Source organism: Cupressus sempervirens, chromosome 9, assembly GCF_028749045.1.
Source record: "Cupressus sempervirens isolate cs-2001-9-10 chromosome 9, ASM2874904v1, whole genome shotgun sequence".
In the NCBI taxonomy this organism is placed as follows: domain Eukaryota; kingdom Viridiplantae; phylum Streptophyta; class Pinopsida; order Cupressales; family Cupressaceae; genus Cupressus; species Cupressus sempervirens.
Genome location: NC_143126.1, coordinates 607,020,650 through 607,045,669, shown reverse-complemented (window position 1 = coordinate 607,045,669; position 25,020 = coordinate 607,020,650). Strand labels below are relative to the sequence as shown.

The following is a 25,020-nucleotide window of genomic DNA, read 5'->3' as shown; positions in this document are numbered from 1 at the left end:
ACCCTCAATTGCTCAAAAAACCCAAAAAACTATTTAAAACCCTATGAGTACAAGATCGATGCACCAAGTGCTCCTCAGAGGTGCACTTGATGTGCAATTATCTTAAGTCTTATTCTTGTCTTTTAGGTGTGCAACAGGCACCTCACAAGGTGGGCTACTATGCACCAATTTCTTTTAAAAAAAGTTTAAGTTACATTTTGATGTTCATTTTTGTGGGTATGGGTTTGCATCAGCACACTTGGGTAGGTGTTTCGATGCACACCCATCTTTGAAGGTGTTTATGAACCATTTTTATAGATCTTTTAAGTTTTGCATATGAAAATTGGTGCACATCAGTGCACCTAGGGAGGTGCAATGATGCACACCTTCCTTACTAATGTTTTGTGTGTTATGTTTTGTAGGAAAAGTGAGGAGGGAGCAAACCTAGATCAGTGCATAGGTGCGAACAAGGAGTTGGAGATGTGGCACAAGCTAGTGCAAGGGAGACAAAGGCCAAAGAAAAAATGAAGCAAAAAGACAAGGTGAGGAGGGAGGGGACCTCCCGCCCTTTAAATAGATTTTGATCACACCTAGCACAATTGTGTAGCAATGAAAGTGTGCAACTATGTAGCTACAAATCAATAATGTGCAAAATGCCTATCTCCAATTTTTGGTTACACTAGGTGCAAGTAGGTGTGCCTGATGTATAGTTTTTTTGTAATTTTTGGCTTATTAGTTGTTAGAATTTTGATTTCTGAACATCCAAGCTTCTCAGTTAGTGACTTGAATTAGACTAAGGAGATTAAGTAAGACCCTAAAATGACTCAAACCCTAGACTAGGATCTTGAAAAGCCAAAAGATAAAGTAGGGATTCCCACTTTTGATTGAAATGGGGCATGCATTGTGTAACCACAACAATGTCCTCAATAAATGGAAATATTTGAATCTTACAAGATATAGGCACATATAGATTAGATGCTAGATGCATTCTTCACTACTTTAATAATAGCCCAATCTACTCTATTACTTCCATCTTGTTGATCCCTAGTTCTTCCATGGATGGAAAGGAGAGATTATCTTTGCATAGGATATGGTGTCCTCAAGAAATGGAAATATCTAAATCTTACAAGATACAAACACAAATAGATTAATTGTTAGATTCCTTCTTAACTACTTTAGTGCTAGCCAAGTCTTCTCTGTTACTTCCATCTTTTTGATCCCTAGTTCTTCCATGGACAACAAAGAGAGAGAATCTTTGCATAAGCTATGGTGTCCTCAAGAAATGGAAATATTTGAATCTTACATGATATAGGAAAATATAGATTAGATGCTAAATTTTTAACTAGTGACTTCACTAGAGGCAAGTTGTCCATCAAAAAAGCTCCATAATTACCTCATTTGGAGATTCATTGTGGGTGCCCCAAATTAATATCATTGTAATTACAATAAGGTTGAAGAATTTGAGAAAAATGAAACAACCATTCAAGGTCATTTGCATACAATTGCACAAACAAAGGATGATCTTCGTTACAAGTAGTTAACTCAACACTAGGTCTTCGACAAAGAGACAGGAAAAAAGCATAGGAGTATAACTAGTTGTAGCTCCATACTTTCTACAAAGGATTCTAAAAGGAAGCTCAGATTCATCCACCATGGGTGCAACTATTTGTGTGCTGAAAAAATGTACAAATTGCTGGAAGCCTAAGGAATCATGCTAATTTAAAAGAAATTCAAAAAAACAACCAACAAACCAAAATTCCAACCACCTCTACTACTCAACAAGGGTAGCTATGTGTAGCCATTGTTGGTGTACCTTTGATGGAGGGTGTGTTTGGTATGCTCTCACAAACACAAAAATAAGTAAATCCCTTGTGTGAAAGTGCAAATGTGAGTGTGAGTGCAAAGTGAAAGTGCAATATGATCATAGACTATATGATAAGAAGAATACTTTCAGGATATGACTATGGAGGAAGTCACACTCAAAGGTATTCTATGATGCAATGAACATGAAATTATGAAAGCTATCTATGGATGCAAGCTATAACTAGAATGAAAATTAAAACTAGAATGTAAACTAAATATGAATGCACAACCAAAATTAAGATGCAATACAAAATGTAAATCTTACCAACTATCAAATCACTAATATGCAGCCTATGACCTCCATATGGAAATGTAGCTATAATGCAAGCTCTCAACGAGGTGATTCTAGACTCAAAGTGATGGCATGTCAATGTAATCCAATAATCCTCTATATGCAATGCTTGAGACAAGGCTTCTATTTTAAGACTCTCAGGAAACATCTAGACGGTGTCTAAAAGATAAGGATAAGTATTAATAATTAAGCACCTTATCTCATATCCTTAGTTGGGAGGATAAAATGATGAGGTGGCACATGTATGTAGAAAGTTCTCAAGTTGTAGACATCATGTGCTTAAAAAGAAATGTAAACCCTTATGATGACAACTCATAAGAGTACACATACTCGTAGGCTTATAGATTAGGATAAAAATTAAATTAAATAAAATTTAATTTAATTTAGGTCTAGAAGAAATTAATAGGATAGGAGGATTTAAATAAATAAAATTTATTTAAAAAAAAAGAAGAAGGAATAAATGGAGAATCATGTGTTAAATCAAATTTAACACATTAAGGCTAGGAAGTATTTAAATTAAATTTAAATACTTAGGCCAAAAATGAACCTATTTAATTAAAATAATTTTAATTAAATAAGTAGAAGAATGTCGCCATTATTAATTAAATTAATAAAGTCATTCGAGACAATTTTTAGTGTCTACATTTTGCCCCTCTTTGATGTGGTGTCGACACGACATCATATCACATAAAATAAAATGTAGGTTGCTCCAGAGAAGGAAGGAGAATCCTAATGCCCCCTCATGGAAATTGTGCAAGAAATACAAATTTGGGCAATTCTCGTGAAAAGGTCTTGGAATGGAAAGAAGGGAAAGAAGAAATGAGAAAAACAGAATGAAAATATGGAGGAATCATGAGACAGACATGACTCAGAGTGGAGAAGGGCGCAAATCGGGTCAACGAGACCTACATAAGCCTCTAGGGGACCCATAAGAAAGTCATTGTCACACCACGAGAAGAGCATCCAGAGCAGCTATGGACCTGATCGAGAGATTGCAACTTGGTGAGCGCGTTTGAGAGCACTAGAGACCAGCCACGATGGGGGCACTGGTGAGTCATTTGATCCTCCTGGTAATTTGATAGCTAAACTAGGTTAGAGGCATTTATGATGCCCTAAAAGTGACAAAAATTGGTCCCGAGCGGAGACGACAGTCTCCACCTTGTCATTTGCGCAGATGACAAAGAAGGGATACTGCGCCTGTGGAGCCGACAAGGAAAATCCTGTCTACTACGTAGATGCTAAGGCTGTGAAAAAACTAACATAGATGATAGACAATAGTCAGTCATCTATGCAATAGGGATAACAACGTCGGAGATGACAGACCTTGCCATGTCGTCTTCGAAAGCAGAGCAGAGACGACAACACATGTTTTACATAAGCGCAGACCAATGTCTCTGCGGATTTGCATCTATGTTGATCAGCGTCTTTGTTGATCAGCATCTCTACCTGATGCAACAAAAATGAGAAATGGCGAGCATGAAATGCCACATTTCTGGAAATGAAATAACTTACTTATCACATGTCCATGTTGCAAGAGGGCACGGTGCTTTTTAGGTCACGAGAGCACTATCCACCAACTATGACTATACAGGAGAGACTCACAGACACGGTTTGGGGACACGTGCGGCTGTGTGGACTAGAGCATGTCCATAAGTGGCCAGACTTGAGAGCTCACACAGCACAGTTATCGGCTCTCATAGAGCGATGGCATACGCCCACGGGGAGCTTCCATCTATCGACAGGGGAGGCTACCATCACTCTCCTGGATGTATGGCGGATCCTTAGAGTGCCTATTAGAGGCACATATCTAGAGTATGTAGGTGAGGGAGCTGATCCCTTCCTGACAGAGTGCTTCGGTAGGTGACAACAGAGACTACTAGTAGAGCGATCCTAGCTATCCTAGCGGGGAGCCTTGGAGCAGAGAATACCGAGACTGGCAGTATTCCTAGCCTCTTTGATATGGCTGATGCTACTAGATCATGCAGGACATGGGTGGCCTATTGGCTGGGCATGGGTGTTGAGCACCCTATTACAGGAGGATGGCGAGGTCTACTACTGGGAACAGACTATCCTAGCAGAGTTGTATCATCATTTACATATGTGTGCATACCGAACACAGCGCACGATGGGACCAAGACTCACACTATTGATGGTCTGGTCTTGGGAGCACATTGGAGTTACTCGACCCATCACACGGAGAGAGACCAAGCAGCCTAGAGAGCCATATGCATGCAGATATTGGCCTCCTATCTAGTATACATCGACAGAGTCAGTGGGATTCTGGCACAGGTGCCTTGATGAGATTATCATGTTTGACTGGACTCCTTATGATGGAGCAGAGCACTGGAGGAGAGTACAGGCAGAAGGGGGTGAGGATGATACAGAGGATCAGATGTATCACCCATTTACACAAACCGATTGATGGATTATTGGTCGATCCACTCACGTGATCATGCAATATATGCCTTCTCAGGTGCAACGACAGTTTGGGCGTATCCAAGATGTGGTTCCAGATAGATTCTTATATCTTGTAGTGACTCGTGAGTATGGTTGGTTATGGGGTGGGAGGACGACGCTACGATTTTCTTGATCATCATGGTTACCAATGGATAGAGTGCCATGGGTTCATGGTCAGGATAGGGGAGATACTGGTATGACACCGACATATGCGCAGTGGTGAGTAGCACACCAGCTAGTCAGACTCACAGTGCTTGGAGTAGTTCCACCAGTAGAGTAGGTACAAGGAGAGGGAGATGGTGTAGGAGATGGGGGACAGGCTGCTATGGTAGTAGTGCTAGCTTAGGGGGCACAACATGGACCACATGGTCGCAGGGCAGTTGCTAGGAGGGGTACCGTAGTAGCACAGGTGCCACCGTAGAGGGGACCTCAGATATAGGTACAGGCACAGGCACAGGTACCACCACAGGCACCTCTATAGAGATAGGTACCGGGAGAGGAGATGGACATAGTCAGGGCTGAGCGGGATAGTCTACAGGCAGAGGCTACTAGGTTACAAGCAGAGGTACAGCTGCAGAGAGTCAAAGTAGATAGCACACATAAGGCACTAGCAGCTTTATAGGCACGAGTGGATGCAAGGGATTTTACGGGTATGGCAGTGCATGTTGACGTTGTCAAGCTAGCGAGGTTACGGGGAGAGGTGTCTACCTTGCATGCCAATCGGGCAACATATCAGGCTCAGATTGATGAGTATCACAGGCAACGTGACATAGCAAGACAGATGGTTATGCCAGGGGCTAGTGTGACAGTGATGCAGGAGGCCATCTTAGCCAGGCAATCTAAGGCATGGGTAGTACGAGAGGCAGCCTATTATAGGTCACTGGATCATGATGTCATACCTGCCAACCAGCGACAGCCTGATTTTGAGAGAGGGGCAAGTTCCTAGACCACAGGTGGTAGAGCTAGATCAGAGCTGTCAGTAGGGCAGAGCTAACCACCTCGAGGGGGTGACACAGGAGGAGCAGGAGCCTCATAGCATGGCTCCTGGATTTTGTATAGAGATTCAATATTTTGATAGATATGTGCAGATGATGCATTTGTACTATATGATTCTATATGTATTTGGACCATACAGACATTGATTCTTTTGTGATATATATACATGAAATGAGTTGATGATTCTATATATGTATGAGTGTTTATGATGCATATGTATGGATTTTATATGATGCTTATGAGACTAACATTTATTGATGCAAGATGTGATCTAACTTTTCTATATACTATATGATGCTTAACATGTGTGATGCAGATTGGCTAGAGATTATGAGACTTATGCATTATGATATGTATGTGCCCCTAAATGTAATGCTAATGCTAAAATGAACTAGACTATTTAATGAGCACTAAGAAACTTAATTTGATGAGTAAACGAATGCAATCTATATTGAAAAATTAATGTAACTTAAAAGGATGAAAAATGAACACTCCATCTAAAGATGCAACCTAATGAATATCTATCAAAATCATCGCCTATAAAGATCCAGGAGCATAGCATAGGAGGAGGACATAAATAGAACCTTGTCTGAAGCATGACTCGAATGAAACCCTATATTACATGGACCCTAACTAAGTGAAATCAAGGGATTATGTTGTGTTTATGTGGAGAGCACACTATTATTTTTATTTTGCAAAAGAGTGTATACATTATATGCTATAAAAGCATAAATGTTAAAACTTCTTTGCGTAATTGCCCCCATTGTGGCAGGCATTAATATCTGAGACATACACATAGTAAAACCATAAAAGACATAAAGAAAATACGACAAACCAAACAAAAGAGACTTCATGACCAAGTAGTCATTTATCTCACAGTTCCTGCCAAGAGCCTTAAGTCTTGGAAAAGTGAAAGTCCCCATATCGCCTACAGGAAGGACTCAACCTACGGGGAAATGTTGAATCAAGGATTTTGTGATAATATGATTGTGTGATTCTGGCAGGGGTTGGTGAAACAAATAAACTTCTTGAATCATTAAGCCTCCAAAAGGTGATTTTATGTGTATCCAAGTGTGGTCACTATCGTAAGATTGTACAATAGAATGCAATTAAACAACCATTTGACAGGAAGCATGCAAGAATGGAAATGAAAAATGAGGCCTCGCAGACAAGAGGTCTTTTGTTGGATTTAGCAACAAGCAAAAGACTAAGTACTACTCTACACAAATAAATAAAAAAAGAATAACAGTAGGACATGAAAGAAAGGGTTTGGATAGACAATGGATTGGAATTTTTTCATTTTTTTAAAATTTATTTTTATTTTTGTTTTTTTTGTTTTTTCAGAACTTTTAAAGACTGTACAAGATTTACAAATTCTCAAGCATAAAAGTGCTTGAGATGCTGAATATTTACAGGTTCAGGGAGTAGATCCCCCTCAGGTGTAGCAATTTGATATGCCCCAGAACCATATTTGGCTGTAACAATGAATGGACCTAACCAATTTGCCTCAAATTTTCCTTTCTTTTCACAGCTCTGGAGATTCCTCATATTATGTTGTAGCACTAGATCACCCACTTCAAATTCTCTCGGCTGGACCCTCTTATTATATTGTAGTTGGAGGCAATGTTGATACACGCGAAGGTGGTTAAGGGCATAGAGGCATCTCTCATCAAGGAGTGCCAACTCTTGCAAGTGAGCAACTCGGTATTCTTCATCAGATATGAAGTTTTGTAGAGAGACTCTAAGGGAGGGTAACTCAATCTCAATGGGTAATATGGCTTCAGAATCATAGATGAGGGAGAATGGAGTGGCTCCTGTGGGGGTGTGAATGGAGGTTCGATAGGCCCAAAGTGCGGGAGCAATCTGGAGATGCCAATTATGGCCAGCTGCATCAACAGTTTTCTTTAGGATTTTTAGGAGGTTTTTATTTGTGGCTTCAGCTTGGCCATTGCCTTGAGGGTAGTATCTGGTGGAGAAATGGTGGGTTATTCCAAATTTTTGGCATAACATGGCTACCTCTTGGTTTTTAAACGGGGTTCCATTATCAGTGATAATATCTTGAGGTATACCAAAGCGGAAAATAATATAGTTTAGGATAAATTTAGAAATTTGGTTGTCGGTGATGTAGGTTAAGGGAATGGCTTCAACCCATTTCGTGAAATACTCAGTTGTGACAATAATATACTTGTGGCCATTAGAGAAATTAGGATACACTTGACCAACAAGATCAAATCCCCAGTAGGAAAAGGGCCATGGTGTGATGGTAAGTTGCAAGTCTTGGGCGGGAGCATGTATCAAATCGCCATGCTGCTAACAAGGGATACATCTTTTCACAAAATGATATGCATCTGCTTCCATAGTGGGCCAATAATAACCTATCCTAAGAAGCTTTTTTGCTAACGTAAAGCCGCTAGAGTGGGCACCACAAATCCCTTGGTGAACCTCTTCTAATGTTGTTTTAGCTTCATCTGAATTGAGACATCAAAGGAGGGTTCCATCAAAGTGTTTTCGGAAAAGGGTATCACCTATAATGGTATAGCGAGCGGCTCGGCAAATAAAGGTCTTACCTTGGTTTGGAGTGAGGGTTATGGGAATAGTTTTATGATGTAGATAGGCAAAAATGTCAGCATACCATGGAGACTCAGGACCAACAATCTCGCACACCACTTCAGAATCATTCTGCTTATAAGCAGGAGTAACAAGATTCTCAATGAGAAACTCACATTTTGGACTATATTCTGGCATGGCAATAATAGAAGCAATAGTGGCCATGGCATCTGCTACTTTATTGTTAGCCCTTGGAACTTGTTGAAAGATAATTTCTGTAAAGTGTTGTTTAAGATTCTCAACAATTCAGTGGTAGGGCAACAACTTCTCATCTTTGGTGTGATATTCATCAGTCACTTGTTTGATAACCAATTGTGAGTCTCCAAAGACAAGAAGATTCTTAATATTCCATTTAATGGCTTGACACATTCCTGTCACTAATGCTTCATACTCAGCTATGTTATTTGTGCAAGGGAATGAAATTTTGTAGGACTTAGGAATTAAATCCCCTTGTGGTGTTACAAACAAAACTCCTACCCCTGATCCCTTTTGTGTGAAGGATGCATCAAAAAATAGTTCCCATGATATACTAGGGGCTATAGTCATAATGGTATCATCTAGAAAGTCTACCACAATAGGGTGACTACCTGGAAGAGGTGCTTCAGCTAACTGATCTGCAATTATTTGTCCCTTAATAGCTTTACGATCCTTATACACAATGTCAAATTCACTTAGGATTAAGACCCACTTTGCTGCTCGACCAGTGAGGGTGGCTTTTGACAATAGGTATTTGAGTGGATCAATTTTGGCAATGAGAAATGTAGTATGATTAAGCATATAATGATGTAGTTTCTATGTACAAAAGACCACGGCCAAACATGCTTTTTCAATAGCAGTGTAATTCAACTCATAACCAACTAGTGTTTGACTGAGGTAATATATGGCTTGTTCATTTCCATTATCATTTAATTGTGCCAGGAGTGCTCCTAAGGCAACTGAAGTAGCTGAAATGTACAAGATCAATGGTTGTCCTACTACTGGAGGGACTAAGACTGGAGGATTAGTCAAATATGTCTTGATTTGTTCAAATGCTTTTTGGCACAAGCAATCCCATTGAATCTAATTTCCTTTATGAAGCAAATGCTAAAGGGGATGAACTTTATCAGCTAGCTGTGACACAAATCTTCTGATTGATTGTAATCTTCCTTGAAAACTATGAAGCTCTCTTAATGTTGTAGGATGAGGCATATCCATGATGGCCTTTACTTTTGCAGGGTCTACTTCAATTCCTCTTCTAGATACAATGTAACCTAATAATTTACCAGATTTGACGCCAAATACACACTTTTTTGGATTAAGGCACACTTTGTACTTCTCCAATATTTCAAAAATAGTAGTAAGGACATCAATGTGGGCTTCTCTAGTCTTGGATTTTCCTAAGATGTCATCAACATAGTCCTCCATTATGATGTGTAGAAGATCATGGAATATGGTAGTCATCGCGCGTTGATATGTGGCGCCAGCATTTTTCAAACCAAAGGGCATGACTTGATAACAAAAGGTTCCCCAAGGCGTGATAAATACCGTCTTATGTTGATCTTCTTCTACAATCCTGATTTGGTTATAATCAGAAAATCCATCCATCAAAGACAACATCTCATGTCCAGCTGTCAGATCCACTATGATGTCTATGTTGGGTAGTGGAAAATCATCCTTAGAACATGCAAGATTCAAATCTCAAAAATCAAAACAAACACGAATTCCCCCAGATGCTTTTCCTATCGAAACAATATTGGAGATCCACTCAGGATAGTCAATGGGTCAAATGAATTTTGCTTCTAGCATCTTTTGTAATTCTGCCTTGACTAGAAGTGCTACCTTAGGATGCATTTTACGCAACTTTTGTTTTACTGGCTTGATTTTGGGATCAACTGTCAAATGATGTACTACTAAATCTGTATATAATCCAGGCATATCCTTATAGGTCCAATAAAAGTTGATCTTTCCTTTTTTCAAGAATATTGTCATAGCTTTTTGTTCTTCAGGACTCAAGGTGGCAGTAATGTAGGTAATCTGTGGATTATCTTCTGTACCCAAGTTTATTGGAATAGTGTCTTCATTCAAAATGGATGACTTTTTTGGTAGCAAGGATCTGAATGGAAAATTCAACTCTCCCTCTTCTAGCACCTCTATGAGGTTTTCACCGAAATATGCGCCCTTTATTTTATCTTTTCCATCATCCAAAAGCGCCCTAGAAGGGTTTTCACTAGAGGATGTTTCTTTGATTTTTTCATTTTTATTTTCCTTTTCATTTTTGTGACTAGGAGAGTTGATTTGGCTACCAAAGTAGGCTTTTTCATCATATTGGATCTCATGCTCTTAATCTCGAAGATTCTTAGGCCAAAAAGTGCCATCACTGCCTCATCAGACTTACAAATGTCCAAACTTAGTGGCATATCTTGAAGGTCCCAGTCTATCATGTCAAGTTTAGTGAGAGTTAGATCAATGGATGAAAGATCATTTATGGTAATGGTATGGACACGATTATTTAGGTCATCTTTGACCTATTGGAAAGGCACTTCGAAGAATTCCTCCTCTTTAGTCTCAGATTCAGGTTCGGCCAAATAGTTGTCAACAAAGGTAACCTTAGGTTTGAGGGAACCCAAGCCGTGTCTTTTAGGATAGCTATTAGCTTCTAAGGGTTGTCTAATTCCATTTTCATTTGGGCCAAGACCAGTACCATGATATGACATGCTTTCAACAATGGGAAGTGCTTTGACATATTTTTCCTTAGGAAACTCCACAGGTTCATCTTTTCCATCATAATATAACCAATCTAAAATATTATCTTCCATGTGTTCATCACTAAGGGAACCCCAATGTTCAAATGTCATTTTGTTAACTTACATGGTTTCCTTATTAGTAGAGGATGGCAATTGTGAAGGCTTTCCAAGGGAACGAGGGGAAAGTGGTAATTGTCCCACACACAAGGCATTTTCGAACTTATACTCTCCCATTCCCAAGTCAGCAAAGGTGGTCTTTTTCCTTGTAGTGCTAACTTTAGCATCTTCAACTTTCTCTTTTCCTTTACGGGAATTTGAGTTGTCATGGGCTGCTTCTAGTACTGTAGGGGAAGTAGTTTCTTTAATGACAAGAGTTAGGTATGACTCCAGAAAACTCACTTATGGGATAAAGATTTGCCAGAGTACCTTCCAATCTTCTACAAAATTCAAAGGGTGTAGGATCCCCTAGAATTGTAACTTCTCTTCCTTGGTGCGGGAATTTCAAACATTGGTGGTATGTGGAAGGTACTACTTTGAGAGTATGTATCCATGGTATACCAAGCAAGATGTTATATGGAAAATCTAAATCTAGGACATGGCATTCAGTATTGATAATGGCTATTCCAACTTTGAGAGGCAAAATAATTACTCCTTTTGATTCCCTTTCTCTTTCATCATATGCATTTATAGTAATTCTTTTGCTAGAATCGAGGAGATCCTCTAGAAGTCACAGGAAACGAATCATCTTTAATGTACAAAGATTTAGACCGAATCCATTGTCTATGAGCACTCTTTTTATTTTATGTCATTGTATGAGGACTTCAATATGGAGTGACATATTATGGTTGGGATTGGGAGCTTGGAAATCTTTATCTGTGAAGACCAAATGTTGTTGAGTAGCAAGGTTTCCAATCATGGCAGTGAATTGGGCAGCATTAATATTATCAGGGACACGAGACTCTAAAAGGGCCTTTTCCAAGATTTCCTTATGTACAGGCGAGGTGGTAAGAAGCTCAAGGATGGATATTTGTGTAGGAGTCTTACCTAGTTGGGATAATACATCATAGCATGAAGCGGGCCTTTATGGAGTGGACAGCGCAGTAGGCGCATGTGGAGCTAGTGAATTACTGTTATTAGGAGTAGCTTCTTGCAAAATGAGTCTTCCACGTTGAGTGGTTGCATCACAATCAGCTGCTTGTAAGACAAGGGTATTCACATGAGTGTCTACCCTTTCGATGTGACCACATAAGGAGTCAAAACCACATATATCATTGGTATCTATTTTACCACACAAGGAGTCAAACCCTGATATGTGGTTAGTAGAGTAATCATAAGGTACAACATTTGATGTGGAGGCTTGATTCATATTATTGTTACCATCATTGTGATCAGGAAATGACTTTTGAAATATTTTCAACTTAGCATTCTTAGAGGAAGGACCTCCTTCCACTTCAATTTCTCCATTATCAACAAGGTTTTGGATAAACACCTTGAGTTTGAAACACTTCTTGGTATCATGTCCTTTGACGCGATGGTATTTGCAATATTCATTTTCTTGATACCACCTAGGTTTTGGTAGATTTTCATCAAAAGGACGTGTATTAGGAAACACCATCAAGTTATGATCTACCACCTTTTGAAAGACGGCTTCCAATGGTCCATGAAAGTTGTTGAATGTCCTATTTTAATCATAATCATGATTGTAATTGTTACGCGGAAAGAATCGAGTTTTCTGATTGCCCTGGTTGTCTTGATTTGAGTTATTGTTGTTACGGTTGTGGTAATTATTGTTGCTACTTCCTCGAAAGCTTTTGACATCTATAACACCATCATGTGTAACACCCCTATTCTTAGACCATGATCTAGGATTGTTATCGTTGTTCGATTCATTATGGGAAGATGAAGAACTATAATGTTTGATGGTGCCCTTTTCTAAAAGTTCACTTTCAATGTTTTTACCCTTTTTGATTAGAGTAGGAAAGTCCTCAGGACTCGCCACTTTCAAGTGAAAGGACATTTCAGGCATCAAATTTTTGATGTACATATCAACAAGATGAGAGTCCTCGATTTTGTATGGCATATGACTAGAAAGATGTCTCCATCTTTGCAAGAAATTGGCAAAAGTTTCTCCATTTCGTTGCTTAGTATTACACAAGTCACTTAATGAAACTTGATTGTCTGTGTTGTAAGAGTATTGTGCTATGAACTTATTTGCCAATTCATCGAAGGTAGTATGAGAATCCTTAGGCAGATTTATGAACCACTCAAATGCAAGACCTCCGAGACTTCGTGGAAAGAGTCTCTTAAGGTAATCATCACTGTATGCCACCTCTTGACACAAAATATAGAACTCCCTTACATGTGCGATAGGGCATGTTTTTCCCATATATTTTTCAAACTTTGGAATCTCAAAACCAACCAAGAATGGAGTAACAGGAACAAATTTATCAAAAGGAAAAATCTCATCAAGAGACAAGTGTTTTACCCCTTTATTATTTGTGCTGCGCACCTCATTTCATAGTTCATGAAACATTTGAGTGAGATGTGTTACTTCATAGTTTGTTTGTGCTTATGACTGCTAGGGTGGTGGAGTTGCTCCATTTGAACCACCCTATCGATATGCACTCATTGCATTTGGCATTGATGTTGTTACCATGGTCATAGGCACATGCAACTGAGGTGAAGGTGTAGGCTGTATAGAAATGACCATTGGTTGAGTTGGTGCTTGACTAATACTAAGGCCTCCTACATTTGAAGTTGTTGAGATGTTTTGTGGAGCATTAGCATATGTGGCAAGATTTGATAGAGCATTTATGAATTGTTGAAATATTTCAAGGTTGGTTTGAAGCGTTGGTTGTGGTAAAGTGCTAGATGTGGGCATTGCACTAGTTGTCACCGTAGGTCCTTTTCCTTTACTTGATGTTGGCATTGTACTTGAACTAGGTGCTAAGGGAGCACCACCTTTCTTGACTTGAGTAAATAGGATGTTCTCATCAAAACTTGTAGGAAATTTAACACCGTCCTTGATCAAATTTAAGAATATGTCGGTCTTGTTTGCCTTAATGGATTTCTCCATCATCTCTACATTGTAAGGGTCTGCAAGGAAGGTCTTAACTTCACTAGAAATATCACCGAAATCAATAGGGTCTTCATCTTGGTATACTTCTTCATCATTATCACCTGGATTGCTATTATGAAAAGTTTGTTGTGGCTCTTGGATATTAGGCATACCAAGATTCGGATTAGAGGGAAGCACATCCCCTAATGAAGTTGCAGCTGAGGGAGGAAGATTCTCCATTTCTGATTGCTTTGTTGATTCCCACAAATGTGTTTTGGTATTGAATATAAACCTTCCTGATCATGTGTTTACCATACAAGAATGGCCAAATGATGAATGAAGGCTTATGAGAGAAATAGAAAATGAAAATGAGAGCTCTTAACCTTAGATGATCAGTGGGTCAAGTACCCAAATTTGAACAAGAGACCTTAGTTTACCAAAAAAAATGATATTGAAAGATAATAGTATCCTTTTCTTACCAAAGATAGTCAAATATGATCTTGTAGGAAAGATAAGACACCAAATGGATCACTTACTATTTGGAGACTGACTTGTGGTCCCAAATAAGCAAGGTAAGGTATTGAGTGGATTGTTTACTATTTGGAGATTGACTTGTGATCCTAAATAAGTAAGACTTGAGTATCTTTCTCTCACCAAAGATAGTCAAATATGATCTTATAGGAAAGATAGGACACTAAATGGATTGCTTGTGATTTGGAGACTAACTTGTGGTCCCAAATAAGAGAATGTGATTAGGATAAAGTGTTTGCTTATGGATGTAAGGTCTAATGTCACGATAAAAAATGTTTTTTACATTTTTAGCTCCCTTAGAAGAAAGTTTGAAAATGGAAGAAATGGAAATGAATAAGAAAGATGAAAGTATGATGGCCACTTATACGGTTGATTCAATTTTTGTTTACAGGAAATAAGAACCTTGGGTTTACACCTGGGAAAGCAAACCAGTTCCGAAGTTTTCTATTATAGGTGATCTTATTGTAGCGGTCTTTCCTAGCTTCCTCTTTTTGAATGTCCTTGATTGTGTAGCTGAATTTTTTGTCACCATGTGTTAGTCTCTTCCTTTCTTTTTAGATAGGTGGTTTGGACAGTTTCACTTTCTTATGCTTGATTTGGTTGACTTTTTTGGTCATGGCAAGAACAAAACAAGACTCAAACTTTTTGACATCAAAAATAAACTCAAACAAAACTCAAAATGTGACTCTAGTGAAAAAACTTCCAAAAGATGACTATGCGTCAAAGAGACCTTAGCTAACCTATCTTATTGCAAAGGTTCCCTCACAATTTCACTCATTTTTTGGCTTGTTTGAAGTTTTTGTTTTGTTTTTTTTTTTTTTGATTTTTTTGATTTTTTGATTATTTGAAAAAACACACCAAACACAACAACAATCCTAATAAGGCCGATACTAGGCTGTACAAGGCTTAGCTAAAGGGCATCCTCGATATACACTAGGTACGTGAGGCCCAATTCTATAGATGAAAGGAAATACTGCCACACAGTCGGGGGGAGATGGTAACCCAAATCTCCTCCTTCACTTCCTAAAGGTATAAAGTTCTTTGGGGCTTAGCCAAGACTGACAATATTTACACTTCTAAGAGAGGTGTCTTTCGATTCACCTCCTGATTCTTATACTCTGCCAGAATGCTGGAGTTGAGGTCGTCCCAAGGGGTGATGAAATGAAAAAATGAAAAAAAAATCCACTTATTTCTTGTGCACCCAAGGTCGCCCAAAAGTGCGAGGGGAGAGAATACGTAAGTGGACTTGGGGTTTAAAAGAAACTTGTTCGTTATCCACAAAAATTTAAGTTTGCTACTCTAATTGAAGACACGTGTGTTTAGAGCATACAAGGTTCTTTCCAACTTTAAATAGCAAAAAATAAAATACTAACAGAAAATGCTGAAATGACAATGCTGAAATGAAGTTAATTTTCCTTAAGGCTTTGAATGTGATTTCATTTTAAGGCCCAAATCCAAATGTACTCTATACTAAATGTACCCATTTAAAATGCTCCAATTTCAAATGTAACCAAGTCTTTTACACTCTAGTTCATCCTCTAACATAAATCCTCGACTTGCAAACTCACAAAATGCTCAAGAAACCGTTAACCGTTAGTTTAAATCTCAATAGTCATAGACGCTAATAATAGAAGATGCTAAAACATGAAGATGACAAAGTACAGAGCGCAGACGCCAAAGTACAGAGACCAAACGCCAAACTGTAAAGTGCAGACGCCAAAATACAGAGTGCAGACACCAAAATGCAGAGCGCAGATGCCAAAGTACAGAGCGTAGATGCTAAAATAAAAAATGGAGATGACAATTTTGGATCGCAGATGACAGATCACAGCACAAAAATGACAGAGAAATAAGCACAGACGACAAAACCCTAACTTAGATGACAGAATAAATTAGACGGAGATGCAAAAGAAACAAACTTAATTTTTTTGGCAACAGCGCAAATGCTTGTTCTTGGAGACGCTGATCTTCTGAGACGTTGATATGCGTAGACGCACAACGCAGACGAAACTGAGACTATCATAGACGACAAAATGCTAATCCGAACTCCAGAAAGTTTTATTAGCAAACTTTTGAAGTGAGATCAAGGACGTGGGTCCCACCGAGCTTGCCAAAATGTGTACTGAAAAAATGTACAAATTCCTGGAAGCCTAAGGAATCATGCTAATTTAAAAGAAATTCACAAAAGCAACCAACAAACCAAAATTCCAACCACCTCTACTACTCAACAAGGGAAGCTATGTGTAGCCATTGTTGGTGTACCTTTGATGGAGGGTGTGTTTGGTATGCTCTCACAAACACAACAATAATTAAATCCCTTGTGTGAAAGTGCAAATGTGAGTGTGAGTGCAAAGTGAATGTGCAATATGATCGTAGACTATATGATAAGAATAATACTTTCAAGATATGACTATGGAGGAAGTCACACTCAAAGGTATTCTATGATGCAATGAACATGGAATTATGAAAACTATCTATGGATGCAAGCTATAACTAGAATGAAAACTAAAACTAGAATGTAAACTAAATATGAATGCACAACAAAAACTAAGATGCAATACAAAATGTAAATCTTACCAACTATCAAATCACTAATATGCAGCCTATGAACTCCATATGGAAATGTAGCTATAATGCAAGCTCTCAATGAGGTGATTCTAGACTCGAAGCGATGGTGTGTCAATGTAATCTAATAATCCTCTATATGCAATGCTTGAGACAAGGCTTCTATTTAAAGACTCTCAGGAAACATCTAGAGGGTGTCTAAGGGTAAAAGCACAAACCTGTGTCACCTTTTATAAAGAAAAGTGATATCAGAATGTGACAGTTCAACATTAATGACAAAAAAAATGGTATTTGCGTTTAAAATATGAAGATGATGTAAACTGATGAAATGTGTAGAATTGTATGAATTTTATGCCTATAATTTTTATTATTTTTTTGACTAAGAATTTATTCATTTTATTTTATTTTGAAGTCCCTTTTTTAACTGTAAAAAATATAGGATGTAGTTCCCGTCAAACAAGTATGTGCAAATCATCTTTTCTTGTTATGATTTGAAAATATTTTATAGATGACATGTATAGCTAGTGCACAAAATTTTTATTATTATTTTTGATGTATATTTTCTTTGTTATAAGTACTCAAGTTTGACCTTGTCAGAACCCAACAGTTTTTCCTCCCATCAAAACTTCCCTATCAAATCTATACCTTCTTAAAAAAAAATTACATATTCATGAAGAGGATTCTCTCTAGTGATAAATATATTTTTAAAATTTTTTTGATATGATTTACTATTTTTTTTCATTTTTTGAGAGAGCATCTTCTGAAATGTTGAAATATCGACTTATAATATTTTTCGATTATAACATATTATAACTAATCAAAACACTCAAAAATTTATATAATGATGGTATTGAATCTGAAATCTATAAAAGGGTATTTTTAGTTTCTTTTGAAAATTGAGTTTTGATAGACAAATGAGATTTGATCAAAACAGGTTTTTGTATCACAAACGGTGACACAGATCTATGCTTTTACCCCTAAAAGATAAGGATAAGTATTAACAATTAAGCACCTTATCTCATATCCTTAGTTGGGAGGATAAAATGATGAGGTGGCACATGTGTGTAGAAAGTTCTCAAGTTGTAGACACCATGTGCTTAAAAAGAAATGTAAACCTTTATGATGACAACTCATAAGAGTACACATACTCTTAGGCTTATAGATTAGGATAAAAATTAAATTAAATGAAATTTAATTTAATTTAGGTCTAGAAGAAATTAATAGGATATGGAGGATTTAAATAAATAAAATTTATTTAAAAAAAAAAAAAGGAATAAATGAAGAATCATGTGTTAAATTAAATTTAACACATTAAAGCTAGGAAGTATTTAAATTAAATTTAAATACTTAGGCCAAAAATGAACCTATTTAATTAAAATAATTTTAATTAAATAAGTAGAAGAATCTGACCATTATTAATTAAATTAATAAAGTCATTTGGGACAATTTTTAGTGTCTACACTATTAATTTTGGTCTCTCCCAAATTCCTCTATTGTTTCCACACCCTCTCCACTCACCCTCCATGTCCCAAGGGGCTCTCAATTGCATTTGATGAATATTTACCCTTAGCCTCCTTTCTTGGCAAGATTGCACAATATATGAGCTCACAAACAACAACATTTGAGGAATTTGTAGAAATATTGCATTCGTTGAGAGTCAAACAAAGTATGTCCTCCTCCATTGGCATCATCAAACTTCTAGAAATCAAAGAGTGCAAGAGGTTTGCCATCATATAACATGGAGCATTGCACTCGATGTGGACATTTGAAATTGAAGCAAAAATGTGTGTAAATGAAGTGGATTTAACATTGAACCAAATCTTCTCCATTTTTCCTTGATACACATCTATAATTTATTCTAAGTCTCTTTTCACCAAATCATCTCATGTATATTGATCATGTTACATGAAATTTCACATTATGTCAAATAGTTGATGTGTCTTCTTTGCGACCATATTTTGTAATAATATCAGCCATATCATTTTTGACCTCAATATTGGGCCAGATTCTCTATTGTTTATTTTGTAATGGATGTCCATATGTTGTTCTTAAATTCCCATTCTGTCTCATACAAAGATGGTATTGACAATGATTGAGAAATTCAATTTTAGACTACACATATCTTTAAAAACAATTCCACATTTGGTAAACATATCCATGAGAGAAGATTTCTCTAAATCATTTTGACAAATAGTTTGTATATATAGAGCCAATAATAATTATTACTATTTTTAGAGAGAATTAGATTTTTAGAACTCAAAAAATATCATAATATATAAGTAAAATTTGTACCAAAATTTAGGGTTTCCACCATAAGCCAAGATTTTAAATCATTTATTGAACTAAATCTCAAGGAGGGAAATTGGGGAGGTTAATTCTTATGATTTCAAGATGGAGGAGCTCTATAAGAAATGTTTCTCACTCTTTCATTAACTTCAACATGCATTGCATTTAATTGCTCTATTTGGGACATCACATCTACAAGATCTGCCAAAATTACATGGTTCACTACATAGAAAATTCATGATCCTTTGTAATCCTCTCTCATTTTCTAAAGCAATTGATGCTTGAAAAAATTTAAATCCAACCCATCAAATTCATAGGGTATCATTGAACTATTAATAACAGCAAAATTCTTCACACTAGATTGAGGATTGAAATCACAAGAGAAGAAGTATATAGCCTCTTACTTTTTATTCAATCAAGGTTTGGATTATTTGATAAAAATGGAAACATTTTAGGTTTCCTTAAGATCTCATGCTAAGTTCTAGCATTTTTCTAATCATTAATTTTTTCTAATTTGTATAATATCTCAATTGTATTTTGTATAATATTTTAGAAACTTTCCCATATGAAATATTATAAAAATGTTTCTCATTTTAAATTATAATAGTTTTAAGTCCTAGGATTAAATATTGAAATCTTATTATGAAACTTTTCTTTCGTTAATTGAAATAACAATAAGCAAAAATTATAAATTAAATTCTAAGAAACTCACTCAAACTTAAAATTCACATAAATTTGGTCCAAAAATAACATATTATGCATTAATTATATGATAAGCATTGTATTGATTTTGGTTTGGATGAGTAAAATTGTTAAAATTTATCTAAAGGTATATCAAAAATATATGAGAAAGATACATAATTATTTATGGCTAGAATTTTCTTTTACGTGCTCATAATACATTTAGAAATTTAACTTGGTCAAAAAATTTGAGCAAGCCAAATTACAATAAATTTATTAGGATTCAATTATGTAGGTTTTGAGTTAAACTAATAATTGCATGTTCCATGCTCATACCAGTTCACACAAATCCATCTCTCATGTGAATGAATGAAACACTTAACACTCATTGCATCTAGGAGATGCTTGCAGAGGTGAAGAATATAAAGTTCTTATGAGGTCAACCATCCTAGTATTCCTCTAGCTTGAGCATGCTTAACTACAAAGATTTCTCTATGCTAAATTCACTTTCATTGAAACCTCATGTACAAAAGTTTCACCAAGTTTTGCACCTTATAAACCATGTTTTTAAAAACTCTTTCAGCTCTTCAATTAATAAGAAAGAGACATTTATCATATGTCATATTATCATATTTCTATCATGTTTGAACTGTGTTTCTTTTGGAGTCAAACTCATTGACCCATGTTCCATGTGTAGTTGTTCACATTAACCTATCTCTCATGAGAATGAATGGAACACATAACACTCATTGGATCTAAGTGATGATCATAGAGTTGAATAATTGAGACTGTATAGGAGGTCACCCTTCCAAGTACTACTCTAGCTTGAATGTGCTTATGCATGACTAGAAATGAAACAATGAGACTTTGAAATGAACACATGAAATTTTCAAGACTAAGTGACCAAAATTGGTATGATTATTACATAATTTAGATTGTAGGGAGTAGAAAAATTATATAATGATAAATATTATAATACTTTATTAAGATTTTACTTAATGTGCAAACAATTTTATATAGATCTTTGAAGAGAAAAACAAAATCTCATTTTTTAAACAAAATTTATGGTAAATAATTAATTACAATAATTATTCATTAGTACAAATTGTTTAATGAAAAAAAATAGAAAATATATTAGAATAAGTTAACAATAACTAATGTTAGATGTGAAATTTCATTATTTTAGATGTTATCAATTATTTTATTAATTTTAAATATTTTAAAAAGCATGGAGAAAATAAATACGTTCTAAAAATTATATTTTTTTCTTCAAGTTCATTTTTTAAGAATTTAAATTATTTTAGCAGATCTAATCTTCAACATGAAATCATCCTTTTGTATTCAATTCCATTTATTCACCCTAATTCTTAGATTTAATACATTTCTAGTTTGAATATGTTTTATAAAATAATGTTAAATTATAAATTAATGATTTATTCTATATTAATAAATAATAACTACCATTTTTTTACAATAAATAATATATAAAAATTAGTATCCCCTAAAATGTATTCTCATATCTGAAATAAAATAAGTGAAAATTAAAAGGGTAACATTTTTAAAAAAGAGTTGACCTCAAATCTTGATAGCCACAAAGAGTAAATAATAGTTTACTTATTTCCTTTTTAAATTTTTAATTAGGAAATTAATTTATGGAAAATACAATTACATTTCATTATGTGTGAGTGCTATATATTTAATTAATGTCCTTGTTGAAAGTTTTTCATTGTTTTACTTTTCTTTTATTTATTACTATTATTTTTTGTTTTGACATTACACAAAACATTAAAACTTCCTTTTTAAGATTCTATTATTAAATTTTAAAAATATGTTATTGGATTTTATATTTTTAATTTAGATATTATCTTTCGCATCCATAAAAAGTTTAGAGTTTATATTATTTATATATATTTTTGAAATATTAATATTTAATTATAATAAATTAAAAGCTAAGATCTTTAAAAAATAAAATTGAAACTAGTTTGGTATTTTATTAGAAGCACTATTTATATTTTAAAATTAAAATTTATGTAAGGAAAATCTTATGTCATTTTTTTCCTAACTTTTCATCCTAGTTGAACTTCATCCAAATTTTATTATTGTCAACTCAAGCTAGTACTTGAACATTGTAATTTAGGTTAGGGACTAGAAGCAAAACTATTGCCATAGTTTTTATTATAGTTATACCAATTGATTCATTATTCCCAATTATGAAGGAGGCCCATGTCACCTAATAATCATCAACAATTTAAGAGTTATGATCTCCGTTAGGGTTTTGAACATAGATAGTCTATGGGGGCTTTTGTGATCCCAATAGAATAAAATTTGGATTCACCCAATTCCAACCATTCCCTTTAGACTTAATCTAAGAGTGTTAAGTATCTTTTGGGAATGTTAATTAATCCTAGAAGCTCAAAGCTTTGGGAAAAAAATGGAAGAAACAAATTTGATGGCTCGCATAGTGGTTGGCTTTGAAAATGTTGAGATTATATATTTATATCCATCAAGTCTTAGTTTGTGGTTATTTTTAGTTCTTTATGGGTATGTGCAGGATCATGGTGTGTCAAAAAGTGGCGATGTGAAAAAAAAAGAGTTTGAAGACACCTAAAAGCACTTCAAAATCTACTCTGACTTTTTTTCACCTATCCAGGAACCAAACTTGGAAGGTAAAACCGAGCCTTATCGGATATCCGATAATATTGAATATCCAATTTTAAATAGAGTACTCGACATGTGACCGGATATCTGATAATTAGAGTATAATATTATGCCACTATTATTATTATTATTTCATATTATTATTATTATTATTATTATACTATAATAATAATATTATACTGTATTATATTATAATAATATAATATAATATTTAATATATTATAATATATAGTAATGTAATATAATATATATATATATAAGATATAATATAATAATATTATTATTATATAATATAATATTTTATATTATAATATATAGTAAATTAATATAATATATATAAAATGTAATATAATGTAACATATATTATATGTTATATGTTATATTATATATATTATACTCATTATATGTTATTGGGCCATATCGGATATCCGATATAGTATCGGATATCTGATACCTATGCATTGGATTAAGTAAAATCACAAACCTGTGGGCCCTCATTTTACGTGAATTTGGGGCTAGTATTACCATTGTGGATCAGATATTAGATATGAGATCGGATATCAAATATTCAGGTATGTTTTTTTTTTCCCCAACTCATTTTTAACCTAAATTTAATATATTTTAGGATGATTTTGTTTGTTTTAGTTGAATCTAAGGTTTTTTTGACAAAAGTGGTTAAAATTTGGATTTTTTTAAAAATATATATTATGTTTTACAATTCAATAGGAATGGCTGATCAAAATGATGACACTGAGGCAGGAAATAATATTCCTTGTAACCCAGCACCAAACGATCTAGTATCCCCACAAAACCATCCACCAAATGATCCTCTACCTCCTCAAAACCCTCCTCTAATCGAGGATTTGATAAATGAAAATCTCACCGAGTTGAGAGGTTTGCATAGAACATATAATAATGTACCTACACTGGCTCCTATGTTATCCACGTTAAACACCATAGTGGATAACATTGAAACCCTTATGAACCAACAAAATGCCGCTCTTCATTGGCGTGATGAAATGTACCAGATGTTTGATGATGGTTTGGATTATGATGAGGTTGTGGCCCTCAACATAACCAAAGATAATTTGGCTAGCCTTTTTGCTAACCCAAAAATGCGTATACCAGTTGACCCAAAAAAAACCAAACTATTGATTAAATGGTGCACAAATGACGCCATACGTGCAAATTTTTGGGATCATTGGTGGATGGTCTTTGATATCCTTCCACATTGAAATTTAGACATACCATTTTATTTCCTTAGAAAATTATATGGAGAATTTGTGTTGAAACTTAAAGTGAACTATTGGAGCATGAAGCCCAACATGGGCTTAGGACTAGGAGCTCCTCACGATAGACCCTCTTCCCAACAGAAGAAACTTGGCACTTTTGTTGCCCCCCCCCACTGATATATCCCCCCTCCTCGAGTGTAGCATCCAAATATTATGGTAGAGGCTAGCTCTCAAACCATCAAAGCCATTCATAGGCTGAGTAGCCTAATGATATCTCAGGCTAGGTCAGTCTTGCCTCCTCGTGTTGATGATGTTGGTGCCAGTTCATCATCGGCTAGCTCATCACATGTTTGTGCAAGAATATTTTCCTAGGTCCCATAGGTGATCTTCCTGAGTATCATTTTGTATTAGACGAGGATACACCAGATGCACGTGCAAAGGCTATAGACCCTGATGTGAGAGAGGAGGGGAATGCAGAGGCATGGACTCCTTCGGTGTTGGTACGTGTATACATTTTTTTTTTATGACATATACAATTTTAAGTTAATTTTTAAGTCATACTAACTTTTACATGTATGTGATCTTCATTCATGTTTAGTTGATGACCGAGGAGGAGCTCAGACAGATAGACAATGCTACACTCTCGGCTATTTCATTTGGCCTTGAGACATCTACGGTACATTATGTTGTGTTCAAAAAAATTTTCTATTTGATATTGTAGCATATATGGTTGCTAATATTTCTTTTGTCTTGCAGGTACCACCTGCCCTGGCGGGACAAAGTGCGGGGGGTGAGCCAGCATGCACTGACGAAGGAAAGGTAATTAGATGTTTTCTAATTGATTAAATATTGATGCATTCTTGTAAAATGTTTGTGGTAATCTCATTTAATTACATTCTTTATTGTATATAGGGTGTGGCTACTGGCGATGAGCTTGTACAGAGTCGATGTCCTAGATCATCAAGGATTTCCATTCGCACAGAGGGCCCCATTGTATGTATAAGTATCATTTATTTTTTATTTTTCTTATTGATGCAAAGGAAAGTATGATTGTTGTTCTATACAATTTCTGTGATTTTTTCATACCAATAA

General features: G+C 35.6%; 1 pseudogene; it reads right to left on the bottom strand.

Annotated features, from left to right (window-relative positions):
• Positions 1-950: 950 nt before the first annotated feature.
• On the bottom strand, positions 951-18,900 carry LOC149540148 (uncharacterized; annotated as a pseudogene).
• Positions 18,901-25,020: the final 6,120 nt, after the last annotated feature.